The sequence below is a fragment of the Nicotiana attenuata genome, unplaced genomic scaffold (genome assembly GCF_001879085.1).
Source record: "Nicotiana attenuata strain UT unplaced genomic scaffold, NIATTr2, whole genome shotgun sequence".
Classification (NCBI taxonomy): domain Eukaryota; kingdom Viridiplantae; phylum Streptophyta; class Magnoliopsida; order Solanales; family Solanaceae; genus Nicotiana; species Nicotiana attenuata.
In genome coordinates, this window is record NW_017673144.1 from 105,655 (window position 1) to 123,263 (window position 17,609).

The window sequence follows — 17,609 nt, forward strand, 5'->3', positions numbered from 1 at the left end:
TTATGCTTCTGCGGAAATCACTTACGCTCCCAGGGATCGCTTCTGCGACTAAAATTCTGCATCTGCACCTTCGCAGATGCGGCTCCTCGTCCGCTTCTACGGAAATAGCTTCAAGCCCAAAACTCGCATCTGCGGCTCACCTTTCGCAACTGCGATACCGCTTCTGTGGTCCCAATTCCGCAGAAGCAAAAATACCAGAAGCAGCAGCAGATTTCCAGTTTCACAAGTCCAAAACTTCCCGTTAACCATCCAAAATCACCCCGAGGCCCCCGGGACCTCAACCAAAAGCACCAACACCTCCTATAACATCATTCAAACTTGTTCCAATCATTAGAACACCTCAAACAACACCAAAACCATCAAATTACATCGAATTCAAGCCTAAGTTCTTCAAAAACTTCCGAAACACGCATTCGATCAAAAACCTACCCAAATCATCTCCAAATAGACTGAAATTTTGCACACACATCCCATATCACCTAACGAAGCTACAGCAACTCTCGGAATTCCATTCCGACCCTCGGATCAAAATCTCACCTATCAACCGGAATTCGCCAAAATACTAACTTCGCCAATTCAAGCCTAATTCTACACCGGACCTCCAAAAACACTTCCGATCACACTCCTAAGTCACAAATCATTCCCCGAAGCTAACTGAACCATCGGAAATCATATCCGAGCCCTCTAATACATAGGTTAACATCCGGTTGACTTTTTCAAACTAAGCCTTCCTTAAAGAGACTAAGTGTCTCATTTCATTCTAAAACCAATCCAAACCAACTCGTTCACACAAAACACTGATAATGAAGCATAACAAAACAGAGAATGGGGAAAATGGGGCGGTAACTTACGTGACGACGAGTCGGGTTGTCACATGTTATTTCCGTGATCGCGATGTGCAAATGCCTGGGCAGCAGATATTAATTTTGAAATCGAGGGTTTTGTTCCACTTATAATCTTTTGAGCAAGAGACCTTGGATTTGAGCGATTTTTCGTGGGTTTTACAGGAAATTCCTTGGGTTAAGTGTTCTTTATCCGAAATTGACTGTATTTCATGATTCCATCTTTATTTTTATCATTTAATTAATGGTTTGAGTTGGGAAAGATGAGGATTTTGAGAATAACTTTCAAAAATGTAAAATGATTTGAAGGACGAATTGATATCGTAATTTGGTAATTCTTGTATGGTTGGACCCGTTATCAAACGGGTGTTCAAATTTTGTAAATTTTGTCGGGTTCTGAGGCGCAAGCTCGGGGTTGACTTTTTGGGTTGGCCTTTTAATTTTTATTAAAGATTGAAGCTTTATTATTTGGAATTGTTTCCTATGAGTTTTATTTATGATTTGAAGTTATTTTGGCTAGATTTGAGCCGTTCGGAGGTTGTTTCACTTGAGAAGGTCATTTTAGAGTATCAGTCTAGCTTCTTTGAGGTAAGTATCTTGCATAACTTTGTGTGGGCGAACTATCCTTTAGGATTTGAGTCATTTGTGCTAATTGTGTCATATGAAGGTCGTGTACGCAAGGTGACGAGTATTCGGGCTTAATTGTGGAAATTTGACCGTTTAGGGCCCTTAGGTTCTGATATTCATTAGTTATGAAGTTGTTTTATCATGTTAAATACTCCATTTACTAAATTTACCCTTACGTGTCTTATTTGGAATTGATTAATTCATGTTTTACCCTTGTTTCCAATTGAACTTTTATGTGCCTTAAGTGAAGTTGTTGCCTCTTTTATTGCCATGCTATCTTTTCTATAATTGCTTATCCTTAATTGAAGTTATTATTATCTTCTCAGTAATTGCTTATCCTTAATTGAAGTTATTATTATATTTTTATAATTGCTTATCCTTAATTGAAGTTATTGTTATCTTTTCCGTAATTGCTTATGCTTAATTGAAATTATTATTATTATCTTTTTTTGTAATTGCATATCCGTAATTGAATTTGTTATTATCTCTTCTATATATGCTCTACCCTAAATGAAGTTTTGTCATCCCTTTTTATTGTTGACTCATTCTTATTGGGAATCATTGTTACACATTTTTCTCCCTAGTTGAGCTATTCATGTATACCATTATTCCCTGTTGTCTCTTTCTTTGTGAGCTTGTTCTTTCATTTCTTTGTGTTTTGAAATGCTTGTGTTGATTTAGTTGTCGTATTCTCGTGTTATTGTAGTTGTTTCTATTGTACTCAGTATTATTGAGCCGAGGGCTATGCGTGGTTGTGGTATTGAAAATGTTTGAGGAAATGTTGTGGCATATAGGCACATGTTGTGAAAGTCATTTAATTGTGATGTTATGTTCTGGCACACGTGATATTGTTTTAAGGAGTGTCGGGGTGTTTGTACATGAGTTGTCTGTGCTGTTTTTATTATTGATATTTGTTCATGTGGCATGACAAGGCGGGCTATATATGTGGGTTTGCGTATGTGGAGACACAAGGTGGGAATAATATTGTGCGCATGCGGTGAGACAAGGCGGGGCATTTACTTTATTATTGCGTACGTGGAGAGACAAGGTGGGCTATGTCAGGGAATGATTTGTGATGACTTGTGACAACCTGGGGTATTGTTATTGTTGTTATTTGTGTAGTGGTGCGCCTATCATGTGTGATTTATATCGTGTACATTTTGTGGTAATCATTTCTTATGTGCCATTCATTGTCTCTACTCTTACCTATTTGACGTGAATTCTGGTAGAACACTTCCACAAGCATACACGTAACTAAATCACCCATATCGGTTTAAGAAGATGAATCCTGATGTTATTGACCATTTACATGTACTCCTGTGTACTTGCCTTCTGTGTGGAAGTTATCCTGATGGCACGTGAGTTGTCCGTGCAGTCATGAGTCACTGTTATTGTTGGCACGTGAGTGGTCCGTGCGGATATTAGATAGTGTCACTCTCTTGGAACGTGAGTCATCCGTGCGGTTATGAATGGTAATGTGGGCACAGGATGCCAAGTGATTAGGGTTCATGAATTGGGACATGTGATTTATGATTCTGAGGTTTGGTACCTCATAGAAATTCTTGAATAGATCTGGTGTAAAAGCACTTGTTGTTATTGAGTTGTTACTTGTTTTTCTTTATTTGGTTTCATTGGACATAAACTGTGTTTAGCTTACTCTACAACATTACTACCTGTTTGCTTCTTGTTGCTAAATGTTGTTTCTAGTGCTTCATTGCGAGTATTGTGCTTTGTCGTCACATTCGCAGGCCTCGGAGTTACCCTCTGATATTGTACCTGTAGTGCTTAGTTCTATTCTGAAAGTTGTATTTAGGGATTTTTCTAGCAAACTCAGTAGAGCTTATGACTTGTACTACTGGTTTTGGGATTATTGGCTTGTATGGAAATTTCCATTTTGAAATTCACAGTACTTGGTTAAAATTTTCCATTATTTCTGTAAGTGTTAGTCTTACCTAGTCCTAAAGACTAGGTGTCATCACGATATCCTACGGAGAAAATGCGGGGTACTGACAAGTTGGTATTATAGCTCTAGGTTCATAGGTGCTATGAGTCATAAGTGAGTTTAGTAGAGTCTTGCGGATCGGTATAGAGACGTCTATACTTATCTTCGAGAGGCTACAAAACTATTAGGACAATTTCACTTCTTTCATCACTAGCGTGCGAGTTTATTGATCTTGGAGTTTGAGCCTTTGTTGTTCTATTCCCCCATAGATGGTGGGAACGCAAGCTGTAGTTACTAATGACACTACCCCAGAGCCAGTGTTGCTAGGGGCGGGGTAGAGGCAGAGGCTGAGGAGGATCACGTGTCGCAGCTAGAGCACCTGTCAGAGCAGCAGTTGAAGAGCTGCCAATAGCTCCGGTTGAAGAACATGTACCGAGGCGCCTGTTGTTACCCTAGGACTTCAGTAGACTTTTGCATAGTTCCTGAGCATGTTTGGTACATTGGATCAAGCAAGGTTGATTCAAGTTGCACCAGCTACTTCACAGGCTGGGGGAGGAGCTCTGACTCCCGCCACCCGTACTCCAGAGCAGCGGTCTCACATTGGTCAGGTTTCGGATATGGTGTCGGCATGGCTTGTTATTCCAATTCAGCCCGTGATTAGGTCAGCTGTATCTGAGGAAGAACATCCTAGACTTGCGTGGTTCAAAAAGTATCACCCTCCTACTTTCAGTGGTTTGGCTTCAGAGGATGCACCTTGTTTTCTAGAGGAGTGCCACTATATTTTCCGCATTATGGGTATTATAGAGACAAGTAGGGTTGTTTTTATTACATTCCAGCTTAAGGGAGCGGAATCAGTGGTGGCAAGCGTACGGGTTGGTAGCCCGGCCGATGCAGCTTAACTTTCATAGACTCAGTTTTCAGAGATATTCTTGAGAGAGTTTGTTCCTCAGACCCTTCGAGATGCATGGCGCCTGGAGTTTGAGTAGCTGCGCTCAGGTACGATGTCTTTGTTAGAGTATGTCGTTAGATTTAGTGATCTATCCAGCCATGCACCCACTTTGGTTTTTACAGTTAGAGAGCGAGTCTGCAGTTTTATTGAGGGGCTCAGTCATGATATCTGGTTCAGCATAGCTCAGGAGTTGGATTCGGATGTTCAATTTCAATAGGTGGTAGAGATCGCTCGCCGATAAGAGGGCATGCGGGACCATGAGAGAGAGGACATGTGGGGTTAGAGGAGAGAGGACATGGAGTCTAAGAGGCCTTGTAGACCGGGAGGATCTACTGGACCCTATTTTGGAGGCAGGGTATGGCATGGTAGATATTTTGTGGGTCAGCCGGTTCACTTTGCACTTCAGGCTTCGTAAGGTATTTCAGGTATACATGGGTCTCAAGGTACTAGCACCGGACACCTTCCATAGCCACACCAGCGGAGAGGTTGCTTTGAGTGTTGAGATACCAGCCACTTGGTAAGGGATTGTCCCATACTCCAAACAGATATGTCATATCAAGGTATTCAAGCTATGAGTTCTGCTCCAATTGCTAATATCCCTGCACCGCCAACTTAGGGTACAGGTCAAGTGAGTTAAGGGTGCCCAAGAGGGGGAGGCCCGGCCTGTTGATATGCTTTCTATAATAGGGCTGAGGCCGCTGCACCAGATGATATTGTACAGGTATGGTTCAATTTGTTATAGAGGAGCATCATTCGTAATTTGTTTCGGTTCTTATCGGGGTTAGTCCTCCTATGTTGCTTCACATATGGGTGAATTTCATGATTTTGTACTCCGTTTATGTGTTTACCCTGTCGGGAGATTCTATAGTGGCAGCCCGTGTCTATCATTTTGTTTTATTCACTATTGAGAGCTATGAGACTAGGAGTGACTTCCTATTATACCTTACGGTAGGTTTTGATGTGATTTTTGGATGGTTGGTTACAATTTTTGAACTAGATGCTCTGTCGGTATGGGGGTTCATTATGTGTTATGATTTTGTTTAGTGAAATTGAATTAGTGGAAGGTTCGTTTGGTATGATATGTATAATACTTGTGATTCAGAGCTGAGAATGGGATCCCCGCATCTTTATGTGATTTGATATGTTCGAACCCGGCTATGGGCCGTGGTGGAGTTATATTAGGATAAGATTTTGCGATTTGTTCATATACTTTGATTCTCCCTTGTGAAATTGATTCGTTGTATGGTACTGGTAGGGAGTGGTACCTGTCGGGCTTTTATGATAGTTCTTTGATGTGTTTCCTTGTATATTCAGTCATATTCGTGCTGTGCGTATTGGATTTTAGCTTGCGAGGTGTGTGCCCAAGTGGTGTTGGGTGTGACTTGTTGATTTGAGTGAATAGTCATGGCATCTTCATGTTTCTTGCGTTGTCGGTGTTGTGGAGGTTTAGAACAGGGTTCTAGCTGATATGAGGTTAATTGCCGATATTGGGCTTGATTATGAACAACTATTATGATCAGAGATGTTGTTTTGGGTATATGTGCGATGTGTCTGTGTACGGTAAAACCGGGGGAGGGCGATTTCCCTGTCATTGGGTTGCCCCGAACAACGGGTCCAATTGCTCGTTTCGGAAGATCACCTCGTAGCCTCGAGACTGCAAAGATGTGCTCGAGTTTCCTTCCTTGGAGCTCGTCGGTACCCGGCCTAAAGAGAATATCGGCCGAGGCTAAAAGTAAAAATGGAGAGTTCCCAAGACACACAGCTAAGTCTGACGAAGTCCAGTCGGCCTACTCTGAACCCAATTCAGGGTGTCACATCTAGCTGTCCCATCTCCATATATTTATAATTAATGTATGTCGTACCGTATAAGATTTTCCCCTCTATATAAAGGGGATCTTTACTATTTTGTAGAGGACTGATGTTGCTCCAACCATTCTACATGAAATATATGATAACTCTCTCTCTCTCTCTCTCTTTTCTCTCTAACTCACTCTCTCGATATTGTTGTTCTTATTTACTATCTTCATACTTGTTCTTCATTTATTTCTTATCATTGGCCATAAAGAGCCTCCTTTAATTATTTCACGACTATTAACCCTTCCCCGATTGCCCCTAATAGCTCGAGCCCGAGCTCGGGAATCGACCTCGAGGCCCCAAATCGACTAGCTCAAGGCCCTGAACGGCTGACTTATCGGTTCGATTATTACTCTTTTTTAGCTCGCATTTCGTCCTTAAACTTCACACATAGCATCTACTGATTCACAACTAGCATAAAAATAGATCACGTATTTTTAGAGTCCCATCAATAAATTTAATTGTTATTACCATTTTCACGGTAAATAGTTTGGCGCCCACTATGGGGCTAAAAATAATAGTGATTACTTTCTTGTTGGTTTTGGTGCATAATGCAAGTTATCTTTCACACTTTTTCTTGTCCATGTTCTTCGATTTCAGGTCAAAATGCCTGGCTCGGTAAGAAGGGCGAAAAATGACAACCTCAAAAACCGCAAAGAGAAGGACATGGTTGTTCCAGATGTCGGTACACCACCGCAAACTCAACCTGGGTGGAAGAAGAGATTCCCCAACACGACGTCCATATGATTATTGGATGGACCGACATCCCCCAAGGGCCCATGTTCAAGCGGACAAGAACATCCACCACGGAAGAAGGGCCGACCCAAAACCGCATGTCCGAAGACACCCTCGCGTTCAGCGAGGAGGAGCTCAAGGCCCTAAATGGCTGACTTATCGATTCAATTATTACTTTGTTTTAGCTCGCGTTTCGTCCTTAAACTTCACACACATAGCATCAACTGCTTCATAACTAGCATAAAAATAGATCATGTATTTTTAGAGTCTCATCAACAAATTTAATTGTTATTACCATTTTCACGGTAAACAGTTTGGCGCCCACCATGGGGCTAAAAATAATTGTGATTATTTTCTTGCTGGTTTCGTTGCATAATGCAAGTTATCTTTCACACTTTTTCTTGTCCAAGTTCTTCGATTTAGGTCAAAATGCCTGGCTCGGTAAGAAGGGCGAAAAATGACAACCTCGAAAACCGCAAAGAGAAGGACATGGCTATTCCAGATGTTGGTACACCACCGCAGAACTCAACCTGGGTGGAAGAAGAGATTCCCCAACACGACGTCCATATGATTAATGGAGGGACCGACATCCCCCAAGGGCCCATGTTCAAGCGGACAAGAACATCCACCACGGAAGAAGGGCCGACCCGAAACCGCATGTCCGAAGACACACTCGCGTTCAGCAAGGAGGATCTCGAGGCCATGACGGAACCGCACAATGACGCATTGGTGATCTCGTTTCTTTTGAACAACACTAAGATAAAACGTGTGCTCGTGGACCCGGGCAGTTCGGCCAACATAATCAGATCAGAGGTAATAGGATAATTGGGGCTGATCGATCAAGTCACTCCCATCTCTCGAGTCCTCCACGGCTATAACATGATCGGTGAGGTAACGAAAGGAGAGATCACCCTCTCGATCAACTCCGGTGCAGTTCAAAACACCGAATTCCAAGTCATCGATGGCGACATGAGGTACAATGCATTGCTCGGCAGGCCTTGGATACATAGCATGAGGGCAGCACCGTCAACCCTACACCAGATGATAAAATTTCCCGGAAAGGACGGCGTAACGACCATATATGGAGAACAGCGGGCGGCGAAAGAAATGTTCGCGGTTTGCCACGAGGTGTCGATCCCCACACACCCGATTTCGGACGAACCTAGGAACACGTCGGCCCCCGAGGACGACGAAGAAGATTTCTCCACCCCTCGAACTTTCGTCGCCCCCGAAGAATCGGACGCAACTAAGTCAATAGTTGAAGGACTGGAGTAAACCATTTTGATCGAACACCTCCCAGACTGTAAGGTATATCTGGGAACGGGGCTAACCCCCAAACTCAGGAAAGGGTTCATTCAATTTATTATTAACAATATCGACTGTTTCGCTTGGTCCCACTTAGATATGATAGGAATTTCGCCAGAAATAACCTCTCACAGGCTGAACGTAGATCCCAAGTTTAGACCCGTAAAGCATAAGAGAAGAACACAGTCTGAGGTAAAACATGCTTTCATCTAAGAAGAGGTAACGAAACTTCTTAAAATAGGATCCATTAGAGAGGTAAAGTACCCTGAATGGCTGGCCAATGTAGTAGTGGTACCTAAAAAGGGAAACAAGCTAAGAATGTGCATAGATTATAAAGACTTGAATAAGGTGTGCCCCAAAGATTCCTTCCCACTGCCTAACATCGATCGTCTGATCGACGCTACGACCGGCCACGAGACCCTCACCTTTCTCGATGCCTACTCGGGGTATAATCAAATCTAGATGAACCTAGGGACAGGGAGAAAACCTCGTTCATCACGAAGTATGGTACCTACTGCTACAACGTAATGCCCTTCGGGCTAAAAAATGCGGGAGTAACGTGCCAACGCCTAGTAAATAAAATGTTCGAGCAGCAGGTAGGAAAGTCAATGGAAGTGTATATTGATTATATGCTAGTTAAGTCCCTGTGCACAGAGGACCATTTAANAGCACATCGTGGACCGAAACTTCAAATCCGGAGAGCTAGTGTTGTTATACAACTCCAGATTGAGATTGTTTACGGGTAAGTTGAAGTCCCGATGGTCAGGACCCTTCAGGGTGGTGCAAATGTTCCCAAGTGGAGCTGTTGAGATTGATCAAAGGATGGGACGAATAAGTTCACAGTGAATGGTCAGAGGTTGAAACACTACCTTGGAATGAAAAATGAGAAAGGGGACAGAGATAATAATGTTGGAAGAGCCCCAGTACGTGAATGGGGAGTGATGCTCCGAGCCTGCGTCGTGCCGCGATGTTAAATCAGGCGCTGCATGGGAGGCAACCCACGATTGTTGTGTTTCATTTGTGTATGTAACTATGATAAAAAAACTGGGCAGCACTGCGGTGAGAGGCGATGATTCTGCCTCACGTTATTTCACCCACCGCGGCTGCGGTAAGACCGCGGTCGACCGCGGTGGGCAACAGGTAAGTTTTTTTTTCTTTTTCTTTTTCTTTCTTTTCTTCTTGTTATATTTTATATTTCTTAACTCCCCCCTAATACACTCAACCCACCCGCCCAATAACTCCCAATTTCTCTCTCTCTCTCTCTAAACCCTAACTCCCAAAATCCCTCTTCTCTTCTTCTTCTTCACTCATCTTACTTCCCCCAATCCCCACTCCTCTCCTTATCCCTTCCATCAAGGTATGTCTCTCCTCCCTTACCTCATCTTTTGTATTTTATTTTAGTTTTTATGTAGTTTAATGTTGTAATGGTGTAATATTTCTAGTAGATTTCTTTTTGTTCTTTTTCTTTTGAATTTTGTCTTGGCGGGTGCTTGTTAAGGTATTATGTGTATAATGTGGTGGAGAGGTAGATGTTTGGTGTGTTGAATTAATTGTTGTGGTGTGTAAAGGTGTAGTAGAACTTGTGATTTGGGGGAAGCATTGAAGTATCCATATGGGTTTTATGTGTGAGGAATTGTCTTGCCCACAAGGTGTTTGTGGAATTGCCCCAATGAAGTTATAAGGACTAATGTGACTATGGTTGTGGTGAAGTCAGAGTATCCACCCATAGTTCACACATTTCACACCCTCACTGATAGGCGTTTCTCTGTTTGACAGGTAAAATGCATCAATCTAGGAAGCGACACAACACAGGATCCTCTGCTAGTGGACCGGGTAGCTCTTCAAGAGCTAGGGGTCAAGCTAGTGCGGCTCAGTTTGACCGCACTAGGTTTGTCTCCAAATCGGCGGAAGATAGGTACAATGCAAAGGCGGCTAAGAAATTGTTACATAAGGTGCATATTGACCGAGTAGCCTTAGAGGTGGAATGCCCGAATATCTTCAATGAGTTGAGGAGGTGTCAGCTGGATATTATCTTTGAGGAACCAGAGGAGGCCAATGTTCAGATAGTAAGGGAATTCTATGCAAACTGCCCGGAACATGAGAATGGGGTTGTCACTGTACGGAAACCCGGGTTAATGCATCCATCGAGGCCATCCGCAGGGTGTATAGGCTGCCAATGTTCAAGGGGGAAGCTGATTATTATCGTACTTATAGCCGATCAAGTGCCTTGTGGGCAACTCTTCTTGAGACTATCTGTGTGCCAAATAGAGAATACATATGGATAAAGCATCGGATCACACTTAACTCCAGTCTCTCAATTGGGAGGCTAAATGTTAGCTCATAATCATCAACAGTCGGCTGTTACCCTCTAGAAATACAACCGATGTCAATCAACCACGAGCGGCAACGATTTACTATTTCATGGCCCACAAGGATTTTGATGTGGCCCAACTCATTCATGAGGGGATGTTCATTCGCTCACCTGAGATACTTAAAGGTTTCTACTTCCCCTCTTTGGTTACTAAACGGTGTCGTGCTGCTAGAGTCCCTGAAAACTTTAGAGTTAATGGGACATTGCCATTGAAAGCCCCGTTCCTGGCAAGAAAAATCAGAATTGGGATAGAGTCGGTGGTGCATGTTGCTGAATCGGATGATGAATCTGATGATGATGGTGCTGAGGTAGTTGTGGTCCCACCACCTCCGAGAGTTGATGAGGCGGGCACATCACAGCCCCGCCGTAGTACCTGCCTCACAGCCCTGGAGCAGGAAATGGCTGGTCTCCGCACTTCTATCACAAACTTGGGCACCAGAGTTGACGCTCTGACCACTCAACAGGCAAAGTTGGAGAAAAAGATTATGGGATGGCTCCGATCGCTAGGACGAGTATCTCACCTCGATCCTGGCACCGTCTCTGATCAGGATTGATTTTCAAGGAAGTCCCCCTTCCTTACTCTGCTCATTATTTGTTGACATGGGGACATGCCAAATTTATAAGTGTGGGGTGGGGGATGGCTGTTGTTGTATGATGTTGTTGTAAATAGATTGTGTAACTTTGTATGATGTTGCTTTATTTTTGATTGATTGGTATGGTAGGATCATGTAATTAAATTCGACTTGGCCCAACGACGGACACCTTTCGACAGGTCTCTTGAGGGACAAGAGTCGAACAAAAAAAAAGAGTATAAGGACTCTTCCTAATGACGGATATTTGAAACAGTTTCTTGAGGGAAGTTAGTCTAGAGAAAATACAAAAAAGATTTTTTTATTTTATTTTTAGGTAGTGTAGTAACTCCCCCTTGGTTTTTCTTTGGGCCACGGTTCTTTTCCAAGGGTTTAGCTTGAACCGGGTGTAGGTAGTTTTGTTTATTTTGTTTTTAGTTTTAGTTAGCATTGATGGGCTACGAGCTGAACTGGAAAGAGAATCCCTTGGCGTTAACACACCTGAACACAATTGACTCTAGAGTGTAACGCCTAGTCTCAATGGTTAACTCTTGCTAAAGTGTCTTAAAGTTGTATGTTTGTAGCTGACTTGAACATTCAAAAGAGAATGTCTTGATAAATCAATCCGGAGTGAGTCATATGCCATGTGTGTGTGAGCTATACTGTATTCCATGCTTTACATTTGATGCCTAGAACATGCCCTATGTGTTTGCAAAGCGAAATAGTAGCTTCATTCAGTCTTAGAAGTGATATAGGCATTTCTTTGTTAAGCCAGATATATAACGTAAACCCACCTGAATGTAATACATCATAGTTAACCCCGTTGAGCCTATAAGCCTGTTTCTTTGGCAACCACATTGCGAACCTTACCCAATTGTTTGAATAGCCTTCTGTTTGAACCCTTTTACCTCCCATGAGCACTTGAATGGCCTTGACATATGCAGAAGTTAAAGTGTGGGGTGGTGGTTTGGTTTTGAGTGGATCCAATGAAATAGAGGAAAGGTGTAGTTTTGAAGAATAAAAGAAGAAGCGCCACAAAAAAAAAATATTTTCTGAATAAATGTAGTAGTTGACAAGTGGTATCTTGATACAAATGCACCTAAAGGAATGGGATGTTATAAATAAATTGTGGGGAATGTCTGGTTGACATAAGAATGATATGAAATGTTCATGTGTTTTGTATTAAAGGTGCTTAGGGAGGTTAGTCACTATATCCAAATATATCCTACCCATCCCTTAGCCTATATTACAACCAAATGAAGTTCTAATTGATCTTAGACCGGATATGCTCTATTAGTAGAGTATTACACTACGGGCAAGCCTATGGTGCATCTTTGTGGCATGTGAATGTTCTTTTGGAGAGTGAGCGAATTTTGCCCATCTGAGTTCCTAATTGTTTTTAATCATATTAATTGTGGAACTACTCTCTTGTGTGATGTGAGGGCATGTGATTCACAAAGTAAAGGTAAGTCTTGACTTCTGTATAGAGTAGTTTGAGTAAGTGCGAATATTGCATGGTACGAGAGATTCGACTTCTGAGGCAAAGGTTGTTCACTACTAGGTGCAACTTTGGTAAATTGTTCAAGGTGTGATTCGTTAAGGGAAAAGCTTAGGGAAGGAACTTTGATAGAGTGTAGTGGATTGCTAGAGGACTAGCATTGATTTAAGTGTGGGGTGTTGATATTATGCTATAGAGATGATATTTACAACTTAATATTACCATGCTTTATTGTTGTTTTATATGCAAATTGATAACAAAATGCTCTAATTGGTGTTCTTTTGCTTCGCAGGGAATAATCTAAGTGAGGAAGCACTACAAAGTGTTTTGGAGTCAGTAATGTGAAGAAAACGCCCAATCAAGAAGTACCCGAGCATAAAGAAACAACAATGGACTGAGGTGAAATCCACCGCGACAGATCAATTACGCGAGGCAGAATATTCAGCGTTCACCGCGGTCGCGCCGCGGTCTTGCCGCGACCGCGGTGAACTGTTCAACTACCAGGAAATTGGGGACCAAAGTGTAAATTCGGAAAAAACATGTTCCAAACCCTTATAAACTTTAGAAGCTCGCCCAACACATAATGAAGCTTGTTTTTAGACTACTTTGGAGGCAATAACAAGTGTGAGAAGATCAACCAAACATTAGAGTTTTTTCTATCTCCTTTTAATTCTTGCAATTATACATTATGAACAACTTTGTAGTTTTATCTTATTTTGTTATGAGTAGCTAAACAATTATCTAGAGTTGATGGAACCAATTGTCGGTTGAAGTTTTGACTCAACTTGTTATAATCGAGCTGGATTTTTCTTTGATTGTTCAACTACGTTTTGTATGGTGATTAATTGAAGGAATTTTTACCTCTTATAGCAAAGGTTAACACCTTATTTATTTTAAATAAATACCATTTAAAAAAAATTATATTCTATAGATACCTTTTAAGGTTTATAGCAAAATATTTAATTTTGGTTACCTCCTAGCCCTAAGCCACTAAATACGCTAATCAGTTACACTATTTTCTTTCTCGCTCTACTTTGATACATCCTATTCTCTTCCCCCATCCCATTAAAATTTCCGATCTCCTCCTCCTTCTACCGGATTTGTGCAAAGCCCACTTCAGAGCAGGTTCACTCTCTGCTTCAGCCGGTTTAAAATCTATGAAACATTTAATCCGGTTGGTTTCTCACCAACAACAGCAGCCGCTGGTAGACTTACTGCACATTTAATTATTTTTTGGGAACATAATGCGATAAGCATTTTGGCAAAATGCTCTTTGAACTTTATTTTATGGCCTTACAAGATCAGAAGTGGCTTTGTTCATGGAATCCCAAATCTGTTAAAAGGGTTAAATCTCCATGTTTGAGTTTTGGAGTTGCTCAAGTATATTTGTCTCTACTAACTTCGGTTGTTAGTGGAGACAAAGGTGTCTCCGGAGATGGTGAGCCTCGAGATATGGATGTTGTAGGATGATTTTCTGTTAATATATTTCAATGTATTTTCATGTATTTCATTGTATTCGTTGTCTTTTTTTTCATTGTAATTCAATGTATCTCGTTGTATTCCATGTATTTCATTGAATACATTGTCTTTTTTCTCATTGTATTTCAATGTATCCCGCTGTATTCTATGTATTTTATTGTATTCACTGTCTCGCTATATGCCATGAATGTATTCATAAGTTTTTTTTAATTAATATAATTTATGTATTCAAATGTATTATATAATTTCTCTGAAGATTGCTATGTTTTTGGGGTATTTTTCGGTTGAGAATCTTTTTTATAACTGAAAATACAAAATTTGTGTGTTATAATTGAGTTTGTTGAGTTATATTAGGAGTCTATTATGTTAATTGATTCACTTTCCATTTTAAAAACAGTGTAATTCCCTATTTCACGCCGTGAATACAGTCGAATACAATAATCTGTCCAGCTGTAATTTCATGTTTCACTCCATGAATACAGTCGAATACACTCGAATACAACAACTGATTAGCTGAACTTCCCTGATTCACGCCTATTTTTGCTATTGTATTCATGAATACAATAGCTTAAATAAATCAAATACATCTTATAACCACATAAAAGGTATCTATAATCCGTAATATAGCAAATGGTATCTATAGATGGCTAATTACTACTAAAAGATAGTGATTTATGAAAATTTCACTTAATTGAATGGGCCCTTGATTAATCGTGTCTAATAACCTCCTATTGCTTGAGAAAGAATATTAGGTTAGATTGATGTTGAACAACATCACTTTTGGGTAATTGAAGAGATTCATTACTTGAACTTAAAAGTGGGTTTAGAGATAACGAAGCTTTGGTGGGATAAATTAGAGCTGCACATATTGTCAGCTAGAGTAGTTCGAGAGAATGCTCTAGTAAATTATTGTAGTTGATCGAGAGATAATTACGATAACCCATAGCTCTTAATCTTCATAGAGTATTACGGCGAGATTATAGCGAAAGAGTCAAGACCTAAACTAGCAATTGGGGAAATCACTGCCCTAGACCTTTTTACTATTGAATTATCTTTAATCTAGCATATTGTTATTTTGAATATTATTTGAAGTAGTTAAACAAAAAATCCAAGATTGATTGATAAAAATCTTGCATCTAGAAATTGGTTGAGTTGATAATAGCATTGCCAAAAAGTTGTAATAGATAGGTTAGTTCCCTGTGGATTCGACTCCGGATTTAACCCGGATTATATTTGCAACGACCGCTTTGTCTTTTAGAAGGCATAGTTGGGCGTGATCAGTGGACTAGTCTATATTCACACTTTCGTTGTTGGTGAGGGCACATGATCTCATGAATGATTGGTAACGTTGTAAACATTGTTGTTAGGAGAGTACGTGAGTTGAGGGTGCTTAGTGGCTACAAGTTGACTCTTGAGGTAGGGTGGTTACAATTAGGTTGTTGGAGTTGATTGAATTGAAATGTTATACTTGGACATGCTTAAACAGGGAAGAATTTGAAAGTTTGTATGTTCATGCTTGTGTGCCGGTATTGATCATAGTCAAGGGTAAAGTGTATGCTTAAAAGTTGAATTGCTCCTCTATAGTTGAGACTTGTACGTAGTTGGGGGTTTATTTGATAGTCCAATTGCTCGAGGACGAGCAAGAGTCTAAGTGTGGGGTGTTGATATTTAGCTTAAAGTATATATATTTATATGTATATTGCCTCATGTTATACTTTTTTCGTGGATTTAGGATGTAGAATGTGTTGATTTATATTAATTTGAGGTATTTTTATGTGTAGGAATGATCCAAGAGCAATTGGGGGCAAAAGGTGCGAGATTAGAGCCGAAACGGATGAAAAAAGGCAAAATGGCATTTTCAGCGCCACAAGCAGCGCCCCACGCTACATGTGGTGCCAGAGGCAGTATACTCTAAATTACCAGCGCCAGGGAAAGCGCCTAGCGCTGGGCTGGGCGCTGGTGGCGTGAAGTTTGTCTAATTTTGTCCTGGACAAGGTTATTTCGGCCCTAGACCTATCCAACACATATAAAAGCAAGACTAAGCTTATTTTCAAAGGGGAGACGCCACTTTGAAGAGGATTTACACACGGGAAATATTGGGGAGCAAGAACATCTCAGATTTCTTCTTCTTTTCTTAGTATTTTCAATTATCCAACACTTATGAATTTGTTTGATATTATCATGAGTGGCTAAAACCCATAGTTCTGGGGTTGTGATTTAGCCATGAATATTGTTGCTTAACGTTGACTTAACTTTGATTATAATTCACTAATATATGGTTGTTTCTTCAATTTTGTGATAAATTGCTTAATTTTTTGGCCAGCAGTTAGGTTCTATTTACTATCTATGTTATGCTTGGGAAAGCCATGTTTAGATTAGAGAAGAATTGAAGAGAGCATGATCTTAACTCTTAGGGGGGGGGGGGGGGGATTTGTGGTTAGGATAGGAATATACCTAGTCACCATGCTTAATCAAATATCGTAATCTTAATGCATTCTTGATACATTGATTCCATAGGAATATAGGCGTTAATCTATTTTAAATAGGCGAGTAGTACTTCGGGAGAAGACTATGAGAGCATTATCGATTAAGTAGCAACCATGAGTGAATTGTATGAAAAGGAGAGTTAACTAGAACACAATAGGATTGGTGCATCGATCACAACCCTGGAATATTTGTCTCTATTGAATACATAACAATCATTTTACGGCTTGATAATTTAGTTATTACTTAGAATTATAATTTAGTATAATCACATTCTTGAACTCGAATTTGGCTTGACTGAATAACAATCTTGGTGAATTTAGTGGGTAGTTGATACAAGTCTCTGTGCGTTCGTCACTTGACTTATCATTTTATTACTTGTACGACCACGGATACTTGTGTGTGCGTTTGGGAGCAACAGTAACGGAAAATACAACTTTTCAATAGTATTTTCTTATTCTATAGTTTTTTATTTTCATTCTAATTATAAATAATATTCCAATTAAAATAGGAATGATCCAACCTCACCCGACCCATATATATATATATATATATATATATATATATATATATATATATATATATATATATATATATATATATATATATAATACTAAAAGTGAATCATTTAAAACCCCAACACTGCTATCTTTCTTTTTTTTCAAGATTTTCATCCAAATTGGTCGTATTTTTATATCAAGTGCTCTAAAATTATAACTTTTGTTTCTTTCTTTCTTTAACCAGAATCTCATGCATTCCAAACTAATTTTTTTTGTAGTGGAATGATTCACTTTTAATATTATTTAATTTATGTGTATGGGTATTGAGTCAAGTTCGGATGAGTCATTCTTATTTTAAGGAAAAATATAAAATTGACCGATCGGACAAAATTAATTGCATTTGCTAGCCAAAAAATATATAAATATACCCAATCATAGCTTTATATGTTGGCTA